Below are 16,445 nucleotides of genomic sequence, written 5' to 3' on the forward strand. Positions count from 1 at the left end.
CTGGTGGATATGCAGACAGACAAGAATATACACGGTAATATATAGACATGAGTTAGACAGGTGGATATGGAGACAGACAAGAATATACACGGTAATACATAGACATGAGTTAGACAGGTGGATATGCAGACAGACAAGAATATACACGGTAATACATAGACATGAGTTAGACAGGTGGATATGTAGACAGACAGGAATCTACACGGTAACAGGTAAACATGACTTAGACAGGTTGCTGCAGAGACAGACAGGAATGTACCCAGGATAACACGTTGCAAGATAAACAAACATTTGATAATAGCTGCACAGACGACCGTAACGTTATGAAAGTAGAATACTCTTCTTAGAGCACTCCTAGGCCTATAGTTTTTAGCGATGTCTATAAGCCTATATATATATATATTGGTTAGTGGGATCTTGTAAACTTATACAGCTAAATCTGGTTATAATCCATGGCGTTTCCGAAATCAAGTAGCACGGCTCTAAAAAGACAAAGTCACGGTTGAAACTGAAGAGTAAACCAAAAATTCAAATTATGTCATTACTACCCTTCATACGGCGATGAGTTGCCGAAAAACTGTTTTTCCTAGACCAGTAAAATCTTGGTATTGAAACTAAAAACGACAAAACTGATAATTTCCTAAAGAATAAGAACTGTTATCGAAGAAAATGGTTTTCTATATTTATTTTACTTTATTATTTAACGTTGATATATTCCGCTTAAGTAGTCGTAGAAGAAGAACTGTAGGCCCCTGATGAGACTTTCACAGAGTCTGAGGTCTGCCTTTTTCTCACTGTGACAATAAATAGTCGCTCCTTATAAGAAGAGCTTCAGGCTCCCGAAAAGACTTTCAGGAGTCTGAGGTCTGCCTTTTTTTCTTTGTGATAATAAACAGGTCATTCCTTATAACAAGGAAAAAAGTAGGCCCTTGAGGATATTTACATAGGTTCCGAGAACTATTGTTTCTGACTGTGACAGTAAATTTGTCCTTTGATATTTGAAAAAACTGTAGCACACATGAAACTCGAAACACCAGTTCAACAAGAGAAGCGAGAATACGGTAAACAAAAAGATGGTATTATCTCACTCGATCCTGCTAGTAACGGAAATTTATTACTAGCATTAGTGTGCTACTACTAATAGCAGGTAGGGGTACCCTTTGTCCCATACAGGATAAGTACTTGTCGCTAATAACAGTAATAGCGGATAGACTGAGAATCGGGATGTTGCCATCATATTTACGATAGTTACAGGCAATAAACGATTTGCCCGCCATGTTTAATGTTTCTTACTTGTACCCATATAAAATTGGTGATGTTCCTCTTTAGTGGATCTAAACCACCGTTTAGATTATTTACACGGTATTGTGTACTCACCTGCTTTATCTTTTAGATTATTTACATGGTATTGTGTACTCACCTACTATCATATTTTACATTATTTACACTGTATTCTGTACTCACCTACTATCATATTTTACATTATTTACACTTTATTGTGTACTCGCCTACTATCATCTTTTACATTATTTACACTGTATTGTGTACTCACCTACTATTATCCTTTTAGGTTATTTACACTGTATTATGTACTCACCTACTATTATCTTTTAGATTATTTACACTGTATTGTGTACTCACCTACTATTATCCTTTAGATTACAATACAGTTTAAATAATGTTAAAGATAATAGTAGGTGAGTACACAATACAGTTTAAATAATGTTAAAGATAATAGTAGGTGAGTACACAATACAGTGTAAATGTACTCACCTACTATTATCTTTAACATTATTTAAACTGTATTGTGTACTCACCTACTATTATCTGTACATTGTAAGTCTGTAATTTTTGACCGCTTACCTACTAAAGTTTCTAGTAATAGTCCGTTAAGGTATTATTAGATTTTTCGAGCTTTCCTTTCGTCTACAGATAAATTCAAAGTTGGCAGCTTGTTATAAAGAAGTATGAAAGAGATAAAAGTCTTTGACAGTTGGTGTTGAAGATGGTTTTGTTTTGTTTTTTGCACCTTTCTCATCCACTGCCCACTACGGCTCCTGTACTCTCAAAACAAAGCCAGGAAGGCCTATCAAACGGGGTGTGGTCAAGTTACGAACTTTCGTTATATTCTTCGCGCTTTTCTGATGCGGAACCTTAAAGCACGGAAGTAATTATAATTTTATTAAGAACATTAATGAGCTAAAGGTATGGCCAGTTAACTTACTTTTATTGTTAATGTTAATAAATTATGTATGTAAAGTAAGCTTACTCTTATTGTTAATAAACTATGTATGCAAAGTAAGCTTACTCTTATTGTTAATAAACTATGTATGCAAAGTAAGCTTACTCTTATTGTTAATAAATTATCTATGCAAAATAAGCTTACTCTTATTGTTAATAAATTATCTATGCAAAATAAGCTTACTCTTATTGTTAATAAATTATGTATGCAAAGTAAGCTTAGACTTATTGTTAATAAACTATGTATGCAAAGTAAGCTTACTCTTATTGTTAATAAATTATGTATGCAAAGTAGGCTTAAACTTATTGTTAATAAACTATGTATGCAAAGTAAGCTTACTCTTATTGTTAATAACTTATGTACGCAAAGTAAGCTTACTCTTATTGTTAATGTTAATAAATTATGTACGCAAAGTAAGCTTACTTCTATTGTTAATTTTAATAAATTATGTACGCAAAGTAAGCTTACTCTTATTGTTAATGTTAATAAATTATGTACGCAAAGTAAGCTTACTTTTATTATTAATGTTAATAAATTATGTACGCAAAGTAAACTTACTTTTATTGTTCATGTTAATACGATATTAACTTTATTTCAAATATTACCTTATAAGGTTTGCAAGATAAAATAATAACGTTACTAACGAATAAAAATATGGGCGGTAATTTTTTTGTTTTGTAAATAAAATTAAGTACTTATATATTCACATTAAGCCTTCTTTAACTATAATTGTTAGTAGCCTCTAATATACCCAGCCTACCAATAAATAAATAGGCACACTTTATAAATAATGCCGAATATTTTAACTAACAAACATGAAGCAAAAAGTACATGATTACTAATAGAATTTAGTGGGTCTGCCCTTTGCAATATCTAAACTAGAAGTACAGTTACTGGTCGCATTTAAAAGACCTGGACTCTGGACCTGTTGGTTGTTTGGAATGCTGTCTAATGGAACTGCTAAGAAGGGAACGCACATGTTTGATGGGATTCATATCTGGCCATTAACTTGGCGAAGGAGATTTGTATTGCCCTGACCTTCACACCATCGTTTTGTGGCTCGTGCTGAACGAATAGGAGCACCATCTTGGTAAACTGGTCACTGTTGTAGATATTAGGGTACCGAAAAGTAATGTCGTTCGTTTTCCTTATAAAGTAAAGATGTTTTTAAAGGTAAGAATTTATTTTCAATCCGTTTCATAGTATCAATTATTATTAATGAAAATGTGTCATCTTTCAATTTCTCGTTGATAGAAGGAAGCTTTCTTTGAGACAAAGAATTCTACAAGATCAATTTTGATGCCATCAATATTTCTGAAAGTGTTATCACTGAGAAAGTGTTGCGTAGATCTGAGCAAATGGTAATCAGAAGGAGGAATGTGAGGAGAGTATGGACTTCCCAATCCAAATCTTTGATCTTGTTCTGAGTCATTCTTGCAGAATGTGGTCTCGCATTGTCATGCTACAGAATGAACCCTTTTCTGTTGATCAGTGTTGGCGGTTTTTCAATGAGAGCCTGGTAGAAACAGTCCAATTGTTGACAATAAAGGTCTGCAGTTATAGTCTGATTCGATTTCAATAAAGTGAATTATGCCGGTTCTGTCCCACCAAACAGACAACAAGACTTTCTGCGTGTGTAGACATGGTTTGGCTGTCGGAATTGAGTTCATGCCAGGGCTAAGCCACTGATTCTTGCGCTTGGTGTTGACATAAATATCCAATTTTTCATTCCCTGTAACAATCCGGTGAAGAAATGGTTCTTTCTCATGCCTGGTTTTCAATGAATTGCAAATTGTTACGTGCTGGACTTTTTCGTCATCTGACAGTGTGTGTGTGGAACCCAAATTCTTTGTCTGTTGACCTTCTCGATCTATTTAAAATGTTTCTAGCGGTATAAATCCGCAGACATGCCGCTGTGTCACTGGGGGGGGGGGCTATTACTTGGGACATGAATTTCGCAACTCGATAACTGCAAGTAACGAACAAAGGTTCGAAAATGTGTATTATTTCGGTTTGATGCACGAGGTTTGTGTTCATTAATAACCTGTTTAGCGCTACTTGTGAAATTTGAAGGATATTTATAGGTATAGTTAGAAAAAAAAGATCATCGTATTTGCTTACTCTAAAATTGGTTCTGGTTTGTTGAAATAATCATAATTCCTACCTCAATTAATGTCTTACTTGTGTCGACAAACCTCTTGCAAACCCATGAAAATAAACTAAATATAAAAATCGCTAAATCTTTTGTAAGTTGTCAAACCAGTGTCATTATAAACTAAAGATAAAAATCGCTAAATCTTTTGTAAGTTGTCAAACCAGTGTCATTATAAACTAAAGATAAAAATCGCTAAATCTTTTGTAAGTTGTCAAACCAGTGTCATTATAAACTAAAGATAAAAATCGCTAAATCTTTTGTAAGTTGTCAAACCAGTGTCATTATAAACTAAATATAAAATTCAACAAATGTTTTGTAAACCTATTAAATCATTATCATTATGAACTAAAGATAAGTGCTTTCAAATCTCGTGCAAACCCATCAAATCATAAACAAAAGCAAGGGTCACCAAAGCTATTGCGAACCAATCATATCATTATTATGAACTTAATTAAAAAACAAGAATAATAGTTGAGTCTAGTCCCGTGAGTGGACAAATGTTCGAAACGTCACTTCCCATGCTGTTGTTGAACTTTACCCAAACCTACACGAGGGCTATCTGCACTAGCAGTCCCTAATTTTGAAGTGAAAAACTAAAGGGAAGGCGGCTAGTCAACACCACCCACCGCTAACTCGTGAACTACTGTAATCGAATACTAGGATTTGGCTGTCACTCCTATAACGCACCGGCGCTCCAAAATGCTGAGTGCGAATTTCTTTCGTTTTTTTTTCTGTTGTTGTTGTTTTTTTGTTGTTTTTTTTTCGAGTAACGGGTTGCGAGCCTCGAATCCGTAGTCCCACGCGTTCGGCCCGACCTCTCATGAAAAGTGCTTCTAGGCAATTAGTAGTTATATAGTTTATCCTTTTCTGTATCTAAACATTTATATTTATCTTAATATACATGTATCATTACGCTCGCATTAACTACTTCACAACACAGAAACAGAACAACTAGCGTTGATTGTATTCATTGTTGACCTGTATCATGTTTGAAACTGTTTTTCTAATGTTGTACGAACAATCTAAAATCTGTATTAAAACGTAATGTTCTGGAATCGTCTAGATCTATGTTACTGGCAATGTGAATAGCATGTTCACATACTTCGAAACTTAATGAAACGTGAAATTCGTTGAAATAGAAGAGAGTAAGGATCAGTACAATTGTGATACATATTATTGGAACACAACATTACACAAAATTATACATACTTTCGTTCCTGTGCGATTTTCCGTCAAGCTCTGTCGGTGCATAAAGTTATTTGTCGAGCGCATGAATTTATTCGGAACATTCCGGGTTACTTTTTTCACATTACCGGTTTTTACCATCAACTCGTCTGGTCCGTAATTATTTTGTGAATTTCAATACAGGATTTTTTTAACTTCAGGATAATAACAAACATTTTATTGTCAGTCATTAAGCAAATAGTAAAATACTTGGCGTGTTTTAAAACACACGATTTTGGTTTTAAAGAAACGACAATGTAAAGACAGATAAATGTGTAGTGTTATTCGTCGTATATAATCCGGTAGTTCGTGTTATATATTTTATCTATATATTCTGAGATGTTGTTGTTGTTTCTGTTGGAATGGATGCATGACAGGAACAAAGCATCTAACAGATTGAATGTTGATGCTGGCAACACCATTGATTTATAGTTAAAATATTCTATTATTCTGATAGAATAACACAAGTGCAATCACAGTTGTCACAGTAGGGTGACATGAAGTGTGGTATGTAACAGCTGTCGTTATGAAGTGTGGTATGTAATAGCTGTCGTTATGAAGTGTGGTATCAGCTATTACATACCACACTTCATAACGACAGCTATTACATACCACACTTCATAACGACAGCTATTACATACCATACTTCATAACGAAAGTTATTATTCGTTATGAAGTGTGGTATGTAATAGCTGTCGTTATGAAGTGTGGTATGTAGTAGCTGTCTTTATGAAGTGTGGTATGTAATAGCTGTCGTTATGAAGTGTGGTATGTAATAGCTGTCGTTATGAAGTGTGGTATGTAATAGCTGTCGTTATGAAGTGTGGTATATAATAACTGTCGTTGTAAAGTATGGTATGTAACAGCTGTCGTTGTAAAGTATGGTATATAACAGCTGTCGTTATGAAGTATGGTATGTAATAACTGTCGTTATGAAGTGTGGTATATAATAACTGTCGTTATGAAGTGTGGTATATAATAACTGTCGTTATGAAGTGTGGTATATAATAACTGTCGTTATGAAGTGTGGTATATAACAGCTGTCGTTGTAAAGTATGGTATGTAACAGCTGTCGTTGTAAAGTATGGTATGTAATAGCTGCCCTTATGAAGTGTGGTATGTAATAGCTGTCGTTATGAAGTGTGGTATGTAATAGCTGTCGTTATGAAGTATGGTATGTAATAGCTGCCCTTATGAAGTGTGGTATGTAATAGCTGTCCTTATGAAGTGTGGTATGTAATAGCTGTCGTTATGAAGTGTGGTATATAATAGATGTCGTTGTAAAGTATGATATGTAACAGCTGTCGTTATGAAGTGTGGTATGTAATAGTTGTCGTTGTAAAGTATGGTATGTAATAGCTGTCGTTATGAATCCCAATATCGATTGTTGTTTAACAACACAACTATGGACAAATCTGAATCTATATAGTTGGATACACTACTTATATTTTGTATTTGTTCTGCCTCTGAGTCTTTTTACCCAACCTACAATGTTAATATTGTTTGCTTATCTTCCCGCTAGTTTTCTAATCATGGAGTAATATGCGGCCATACTTAAAACGATATCTTGTTTAATCCAAAATTAAAAGCACTCTGAACAGTATTTTTAATCCTTAGTAAATTTAAATGGACCTTTGAAATTCTTTATTCACACAATGTTTGTAATTAAGCACAAAGCTACACAATTGGCTAGCTGTGCTCTGCTCACCACGGGTATCGAAACCCGGTTTCTAGCGTTGCAAGTCCGCAGACATACCATTGTGCCACTGCTTTTGCTTTTGATTTATTTTAGCCTGTTAGGAACTGTTTATATTAACGTCTAAGAATATAACGAGATTACAACAGTCTTGTACAAGGAACAAGCTCCTCCTAATGTATCAGTCCTAGGTTAACTGATGTTGTTTCAATAGCTTTGAGAGAAAAGATTGAGAACAAAATAGTTTTCATAAATCTGTATTCTAAATTAAACTCTGACGAAACTATTAAGATTGAGTACAATATAATATATAACATGGATTCTACACTCTCTAACCTTCCTTTTATGTTTACTTCATGACAGATATATGAAGACGCACAGTAGTGTTGTTGGCGGCGAAAACAACCTGCAGGACACACTGCGTGTTATTAACAGGAATGAATTTTTCACTTTCTGTAGATCGGACTGTGATAATACAAAGTATTACATAGTTTCAGTAGATGTGCTCTACTGGACCATTACTTTACGGTAAATATTCATTCATTAGTTAGTCAGGCCGCGTTTTTTGTTCAGCTTGGGGCATGATGGTGGGTAAAACAGAATACGTGGCCTAGCTAACTAATGAATGAATATTTGCTGTACAATTATTATCAATGCTATAACTGTAGCTACCAGTTTGGCCGCCTATTTTGATTTCATTCCTTTAAGTCGCAGTCTCTATCCTTTCTTGGCCGCACCATTTTTCCACACCTAAGGGGTTTTTGATTAGGTGTGCAAGCCCACACACCAATTACAGACCCCAATTGTTGGTTTTTACCGTTTGTTAATGTAGTCAAGCGCTGTGCTTATAGTTTTTCACCGTTCATAGAAGTTATTTTTTTCCTCATACAGTTCAAAAACTGACCATAATGAAGTCAAATTTATATATTATATACCAAAACCAATGGACTAAACACATGTAAATGAAAAGGTTAATTAGAAATATAAACATGCACACATGAGGTGCAGAAAAACGTAGAGACTTAAACATTAATTGTTGGTTAGAGAAAGTGGATGATAAACGAATACATAGTTAGGCGTACACACACGAATGGTTGTAAAAGGATACACATTTGGATACATAAGTATTTATGAAAGATAAAAGCAGACATATTTACGAAAGGTACTGGTATAGTCACGAATACATACGAAAGGGGAAGGCGTAGATCACAGGATACGAACAAAATATTATGCTGTATTTTAATGTTCAAATCTACGTGTATTTTATTTTTTAGTAACAAGTCAGATGCATATATAAATAAAGAAATATAAGCAGAAATTATTCACGGACAGACACAAAGTTTAGAACAATAGAACGTAAAATCTCTAGGTAAATCCTTCAACGAATCGTGACTATAACTGTTTATTGTAAGCTCGGCATGGCCAGGTGATTAGGGCGCTCGACTCGCAATCTGTGGGTCGCGGGTTCGAATCTCCGTCACACCAAACATGCTCGCCCTTTCAGCCGTGGGGGCGTTATAATGTGACGGTCAATCCCACTATTCGTTGGTGAAAGAGTAGCCCAATGGTTGGCGTGTAGCTTTGCGCGAAATTCAAAACAAACAAACAAACAAACTCATTTATATTAATTCCTACGAACTGCGAATATTTCCATACTTCTTCCAAACCGTTTGTTTGTTTGTTATGGATTTCGCGCAAACCTACACGAGGGTTATCTGCGTTAGCCGTCCCTAATTTAGCAGTGTAAGACTAGAGGGAAGGCAGCTAGTCATCACCACCCACCGCCAACCTTTGGGCTACTCTTTTACCAACGAATAGTGGGATTGACCATCACATCATAACGCGCCCACGGCTGAAAGGGCGAGCATGTTTAGTGGGACGAGGATTCGAACCCACGACGCTCAGATTGCGAGTCGAGCCCTAACCACTTGGCCATGCCGGATCTTCTCCAAACAGAGGAGGTAAATGCTTAAATCTTTATTGTTTAGAAAAATGGTAACCTAAATACGTTTCATTAAAATTTAAAACGTTTTCCAACTTGTTTTAATAATTTTTAAATAACACCCAACAAAGTTTACTTACCTAGTGATGGGAATTTGGAAATACTCTTTCCTGAGTTTTCATGCTCCTATCTCTCTTTTGTCAAGAAATCAGGGCATCTTCCTCCTTTTTTTTTTTAAAGAAAAAAAATCCTCATAAACTAGAACTTCTTAAGAACAAACTTCATTGCCATCATGTGAGTAGGTCGTCTAACTGTCTTTGTTCCAATTTATACGAATATTCTGCTTAAACACCATATAAGAACCCGGAAAGATATGAAAGCCAATCTGAATCAACAAACATCAGTTTATAGAAATCATTCCAGATGAACGCTTCTGGTGGAATGCCAGTGGGAAACTCTAGTTACGTGCTTCAAATTGTTGAAGTTGTTGTCAGGAAATATTTTAGTTCGTTTTTAGTTCAACAGTTACGGTGCTAATTGATCATAATCACCCTTGTTGCAGTCAGACTGCCTCTGTATCTGTAGAAGGAAATCATATTAGTTCATCCTTATCAAAGATATATATAGAGATAAAAGTAGAGTTTTGATTTACACATCATCACGTAACAAGTAAGTTGTGTCAAAAAACACTGAAGAAAAGTTGTTAACAAATCTGAAAAGACAATTATACGTGGATATTGTTTCAGATCAGTGAAAATCTCCTTGGCTCGGAGATGTGAACAAGACGCAAGTTCTGGGAAACATATGAATGTATCTATGCACTGTTCTTTAAAAAGTGAATCACTGGAAATAAAATAGCAAGTCTTATTCAATTCTAATGATATCTTAATTTTTTCAGCTCTCAAATAAGTAGCCCCCCCCCCCCAGTATCACAGCGGTATGTTTACGGATTTACAACCCTAGAAACCAGGTTTCGATACCCGTGATGGGCAGAGCACAGATAGCCTATTGTGTAGCTTTGTACTTATCTTCAAACAAACAAACTCAAATAAGAAAAGCAAAGCATAGCGGCTCATAGAATGGCTCCGAGTTTGTTTTTTTTCAAGTACAAACTTTAAGCTCATAGCTCCGTCATCTCTTGGCCTATTTGAGATCTAATTACAGTTTTGGGCTCAGGAGGTCATACCCTTTCGATTAATGTATTTGAACACGTCCAGGGTCTCATAAATTAATATATTCTAATCATGCCTAAAAGAATTTCAATTTGAGGGTAGGCTAGTAGAAATCCTGATGAGTAATAAAATCGAATATACGTGCCCCCACGCTTGGTATTCATGGCGCATAAAAATATAGCTAATAAAAAGGGAAAAGAGGTCTCACAGATTAACTTACTCTAATGCTGCCAAAAATAATTAAGTACCGCGGCTATTGAAGATTCCCTCTTGTTATATCACTATATCTGAAGCTATATTGTTAGTCCTAATCTTAAGAACTCTTCTCGAGCAAAATCTATTTTACAATACTTAAAGGAATGCTGTTACATACCGTAGAAAAGAACAGACAAGCTGATAAATTAAACTCCAAAAAAAAACAGGCCTGGAACAATGATTATCCTAAACCGTATCAGGCTTTGAGATTATGAAACTGAACATGACAAAATATAGTACCTTTCTACATGGATGCATAAAAATATGTAACCATACATAAAAAAGAAAGATATACACTAAAAAGACCTAAATTTAGTTGTGAGTATACGTACCAAGGCTTCAATAATTTTTGTTATTTTTTCTCTTATGTATTTTGTTTTTAACAGCCTGTTATTAAGCTATTTAGAAGAAAAAAATGTTCGAGAATGTGTGTTCAGAAATGTGTGTAATTCATGGAACTTAGACAATAGCTCAATAAACACGAGACAATGATTAATAAATTAGATTTTAAAGATGTGAACAACAAACTAGGACCAGTTATTTTTTTTAAATGTCACGTTCCAGTGTGTAAGAACGCGTTACACGCAGCTTGTTTTAGATTTGTAGATTCATGGATAAATAAAACAAACGACAACAAGAAAGTTCTGTAAACACCACATTTTAGGGTATTGCGTACAGAACTGATAAAGATCCTGGCGATGTAGAATATAATGAATTAAGTTGAGCATAAACAAGTTAAGTAAGATATAAATGCTGCATTACTTTTTGATGTTCATTTCAGAGGTGAAGAAACTTTCCAGTCGCTGAACTATTTTTTCTCAGTTGAAAAGCTTCAGCAAAGTCATCCTAAAACACTGTTATTTTGCTTGCACTGTTAGTTTATTATTGTTAAAGGTTTTATTCCGGGTAATTGTACTTTTAAACCACGTGATTTCACGTGGGCCAGCGCGCGCATATTTTCATTAAGAAAATAACATGCTTCATGATAAGAGATAAGAAACATGAGCTTTAACTCCTAGTTACTTTATTTATCAATCCACTTATATCTTTATCTATCTGATTTAGCTTACTGCAAGTAACTAAGTAAATTTTTACTTCTGAATTTTAAAATGCTATTGCACCTATATCGCGCACCGACAGGACGCCATAACTGGAGGAAGGAGAGCATATGCTATGACTGGTGCTAAACTTCTGCAGCGTTTAAATCAAATCTAATGGCATTCAGAAAGCGCGAGTAATATTTCAAGTAAATTGTCCAAGATGTATTTTTTTTCTAACTAAGTAGAAACGTAAGTAGTTATATATAAATATAGTCCTGATTTCCCAGTGAAAGCGCTTACTTGAGTGTATTTTAACTATATTCTAGAATCTAGATATCTCTAGTTTTTATCTGATTGTTATTTGCCTACTAATGGAATGTTAGGGATTTCCCTAGTTTTCATCTGTTTCAGAATTCCTTCCAAAGTCGAGTTCTGTTATAACTGTAGTACATGATTACCAAGATGTCTTTAGGTTTTATTCAATAGAGATTTCCTTATAACTATCAGTGACATTCGATCTAAATTACCTAATAAAGTTGTTTTAAGATGCCTTCAGTTTTAAATTGATTTAGATTCTCCGATGACGTACTTCACGAACTGTCAATAGTTTTCTTGTACATTATCTGGAGTACTAAATGTAGCTATTCAAGAAATGTCAATAGTTTTCTATAGCTACATTTAGTACTCCAGATAATGTACTTCAAGAAATGTCAATAGTTTTCTACAGCTACATTTAGTACTCCAGATAATGTACTTCAAGAACATAAAGATGGCATGTGAAAGGAAATTGTCGTTGTTATTGTTGAATGCTCCATCTCAGTAGACCGGTTTTTCCAGAAGAACAGAGATACTGCAATGTCTGGAAAACTACGCTGGAGAATCATCGAATAAAGTATGTGAAGAAAGCATTCGTATTGATGAGTAAACTGGAATGGATGACAACTGCCTGTTGTAAAAAAGATACAAGTGTAGAGGACGACGTTTCGAAAGTCTTTCGTCTTGGATCTGAAGACAGAATATTTTCGTAACGTTCACCTCTACACTTGTGTGTTTTTTTACAACAGTCAGTTGTCGTCCATTCCAGTTTACTCATTATGAAGACTCTGCCTAAACAATCTATCAAAGTATTAACATTACTTGGACCCATATTCGAGTACAAATTTTGACATTTGACAAGATTTTCCAGAAAGCCATGTTAGTAACGTTAGGAGACAAGTTTCATTACTCAAGAAATTTTTCTATTTGACTATTTCTACATATGTTTGTCAAGTCAGACCTTGTGAAAAAGTACTTAAATAATTACCTAATGTACTAATTATAAATAGAAGATGGCACGCCATCACTAGCCCTAACCACGTGTAACAGCCAATGAGTGAGATTAGCGTTGTTCACAGTTGGATAAACTTTTTTCACGTAAAAAGTCTAACCGTGTAAAGACAACCTGTACTAACGTTTTATGAATATATCTGAATATAGATATATCTGTTTGCATGTTATGAAAGAGCTACAGCTTTAATATCTGGATTAATATCTAGGAATGAGCAGTGTAGCCGGCACTTCAAAGTGAGAGGGGGAGGGTGTACTATTAAAAAAAATGTGAATCTTTTCTTCAACACAAAGAAATTAAGTGACTTATTTTAGCCCGATTGAAACTTGCGAAGCGACAGTATTCCAATCTTAAGAGGGCTAACCAAAGATGAGTTTAGTTTACTTAACAATAATAAACTGTTTAGTTGTAAAAAAAAACGATCATCATCATAATCATTTCATGGCAGGTGTTAAGTTTTAGGAGAGAAGTACTGCTCAGAAATCAGTCGATCCATCATGGCAGGTGTTTAGGTTTAGGATAAAAAACACCTGCCATGATGGATCGACTGATTTCTGAGCATTCCTGCTTATCCTAAACCTAAACACCTGCCATGATGGATCGACTGATTTCTGAGCATTCCTGCTTATCCTAACCTAAACACCTGCCATGATGGATCGACTGATTTCTGAGCATTCCTGAGGTTGAGGATAAGCAGGAATGCTCAGAAATCAGTCGATCCATCATGGCAGACGTTTAGATTTAGGATAAGCAGGAGTGCTCAGAAATCAGTCGATCCATCATGGCAGGTGTTTAGGTTTAGGATAAGCAGGAATGCTCAGAAATCAGTCGATCCATCATGGCAGGTGTTTAGGTTTAGGATAAGCAGGAATGCTCAGAAATCAGTCGATCCATCTTCGCTCCGCTCTCTAATTGGTGGGGAGAAAATTAACTGGCTTGATTCTTGTTTCACCCGGAACTCTCCTCTGTGAAAGGAAGGAACAAGAGGAAAAAAGCCGGAGAATTCCAAATGCCGTCGTAGAAGGAGAGATGGCTTAAGTATTGTTGAACTTAACGTGTAGAAGGAGAGATGGCTTAAGTGTTGTTGAACTTAACTTTCGTTAGAAAATGAATAAATAAACTGAGAAATAAAAGGTAGAAAGTAAACAAAATAAGTGGACCAATGTTCTGTCGAAACATTAACAAAACACTTCATTATGCTTATAAATCGTTGTTTGCCAACCTATTAGCGTAATATGTTTCCTTACTCAAGTAATGATAGTTTTACCTAATTTACAATATCCGCGAAAAAGACAGAGGTAAAGTGATTAGATACCTTGGCATTAGCAGATTTTCTAGCGAACCATTAAAACAGTTTTTTTATGAAGGGTACAGCATTAAAGTTACCAAAATAGCGTAATAAAGCTACGTCATTAAAATAATGGGAAACAACAGGAATTAAGCTGATAATTTGTTTATTGATGTTTAAGCGCTAGAGGGGGCTATTTGCGTTATTCCATTTGGGGGTATCCACACTTTTAGAGTTGTAAGACTTGGAACTTGCCGCCGAGCCAGTAGGATGTTAAATTGAAAGAGTCGCTTCAATCACACGAGAAGAAGGAAATGCATAACGGTTTCGTCAAAAGAAAATAAATACTGAGTTTTACGCATAATTTTCTTAAGATTCACTTTTTAATGGAGTATCGTGTTTTAAAACAAATGATTGATCAAGTTTTAGGAAATACTTCAATATAAAAGCATGTTAATGTATTTATTTGTTACACTTTATTTGTTTATTTCCTGATGGCTTAGCGATAAGTCTGAGGGCGTAATGAAAACTTTTGCTTTTTACATAACGATTTCCTTCATTAAAAGGGTTACCTGTGGTATAGGAATGATTATTATTGGTTCGGTTTATCTGCTTAAAAGTTAAGCATATATACAAGTATTCATTTCCCTTTACCCTAAACTTTGGGATAATTTCAAATATGAAGATTGAAAACTAGAGCTCCAAATTAGTCACAAAAATGATGTAATTTGTTATTAATAATTCAAAAATATCCACTTAAAATATCCCTTGAGAACAAACTATTAATAATGATATAACAACATATTAGTGTGTTTTACAGTTACACAGACTTTATCAAAATTATTCACAATTATATAATAAAGTATTAAAAACCAAAGAAACAGACTTTATGAAATGCACAGGGTTTTTCACTAATATCAAGAAAGCTTTGTAGTACCGTTTCTCGTGGTTTTTCTTGTTTCCATATTTATAACACACAAATGTATTTGTTAAATTTCTATTTCTAATAGTTATAATACATCTTCCATATCTCCGCCCCAACCACCAAATGAGGTGGTTTGTGAAATGTTTTGGTGGTCTACTCATGTGTAAAATGTTTTGGTGGTCTACTCATGTGCGAAATGTTTTGGTGGTCTACTCATGTGCGAAATGTTTTGGTGGTCTACTCATGTGTGAAATGTTTTGGTGGTCTACTCATGTGCGAAATGTTTTGGTGGTCTACTCATGTGCGAAATGTTTTAGTGGTCTACTCATGTGTAAAATGTTTTGGTGGTCTACTCATGTGTAAAATGTTTTGGTGGTCTACTCATGTGTGAAATGTTTTGATGGTCTACTCATGTGTGAAATGTTTTGATGGTCTACTCATGTGTGAAATGTTTTGATGGTCTACTCATCGGACGGCCTCGTTTTTGTTGAGTAAATTATTTTTGAACATGAAGTCAGTTCTAGTCAGTTTTTGAGGGTTTTTTTAGGATAAATAAACCCTTCAACTTCAGTTCATTGTTTTATAAAATAATCAAGAAACCGAAGTTGTGATAAAACTACATACTCCTAGCGACAACTTCTTGAAGTTCTATTAAATGTATGTGACGTGTGCTACATCTCTGGACAGTGACACGTCAAATTCTTTGATCCCTGATCTGATTCACTGAACAATCAAAAGAAATCCCTTTTGTAATCACCAAAAGTTTTCCTTATTTTTTTAATATAACAAATAATCATTTTATACTGAGATAGTCGTATAAGTTTACCTAATTAAAATGCGTTTATACAAACTGTCAAGATTCGTATCTCTCATATAAGGCATAATAATCGTGTCGTCTCTCTAAATTCTTCTCTATGAAAAAAAAAGATATATTCATTATCTATCTGACTGTCCGTAAACACGTATGTATATCTATATGTCCTAAAAACTAGGGATAAATGACAGCCATTCCACAGACAATCGTTTTTACGATTCAGATACTTCTTGCGCTTTGCACAGAAAGCTATTCTGTAGGTCTTCTCAGGTATAATTCGAAACTATATTAAAAATACCAGTATTTATTTAAAAGGAATTCTTGATGAGACGTATCCAGTTGACTAAATGTGTCTTCGCAATCCA

General features: G+C 34.7%; 1 protein-coding gene across 1 annotated transcript in view; it reads right to left on the bottom strand.

Moving 5' to 3' along the window:
* LOC111089151 (espin-like) overlaps positions 1 to 9,486 on the bottom strand; it is a gene marked incomplete at its 3' end in the record, with an annotated part of 25,263 nt that extends 15,777 nt beyond the window's left edge. The window contains exon 1 of the mRNA XM_022401079.1: positions 9,400 to 9,486. The remainder of the gene's footprint in view (positions 1 to 9,399) is intronic.
* Positions 9,487 to 16,445: the final 6,959 nt, after the last annotated feature.

This window comes from Limulus polyphemus, unplaced genomic scaffold (genome assembly GCF_000517525.1).
Source record: "Limulus polyphemus unplaced genomic scaffold, Limulus_polyphemus-2.1.2 Scaffold5385, whole genome shotgun sequence".
NCBI classification, from domain to species: domain Eukaryota; kingdom Metazoa; phylum Arthropoda; class Merostomata; order Xiphosura; family Limulidae; genus Limulus; species Limulus polyphemus.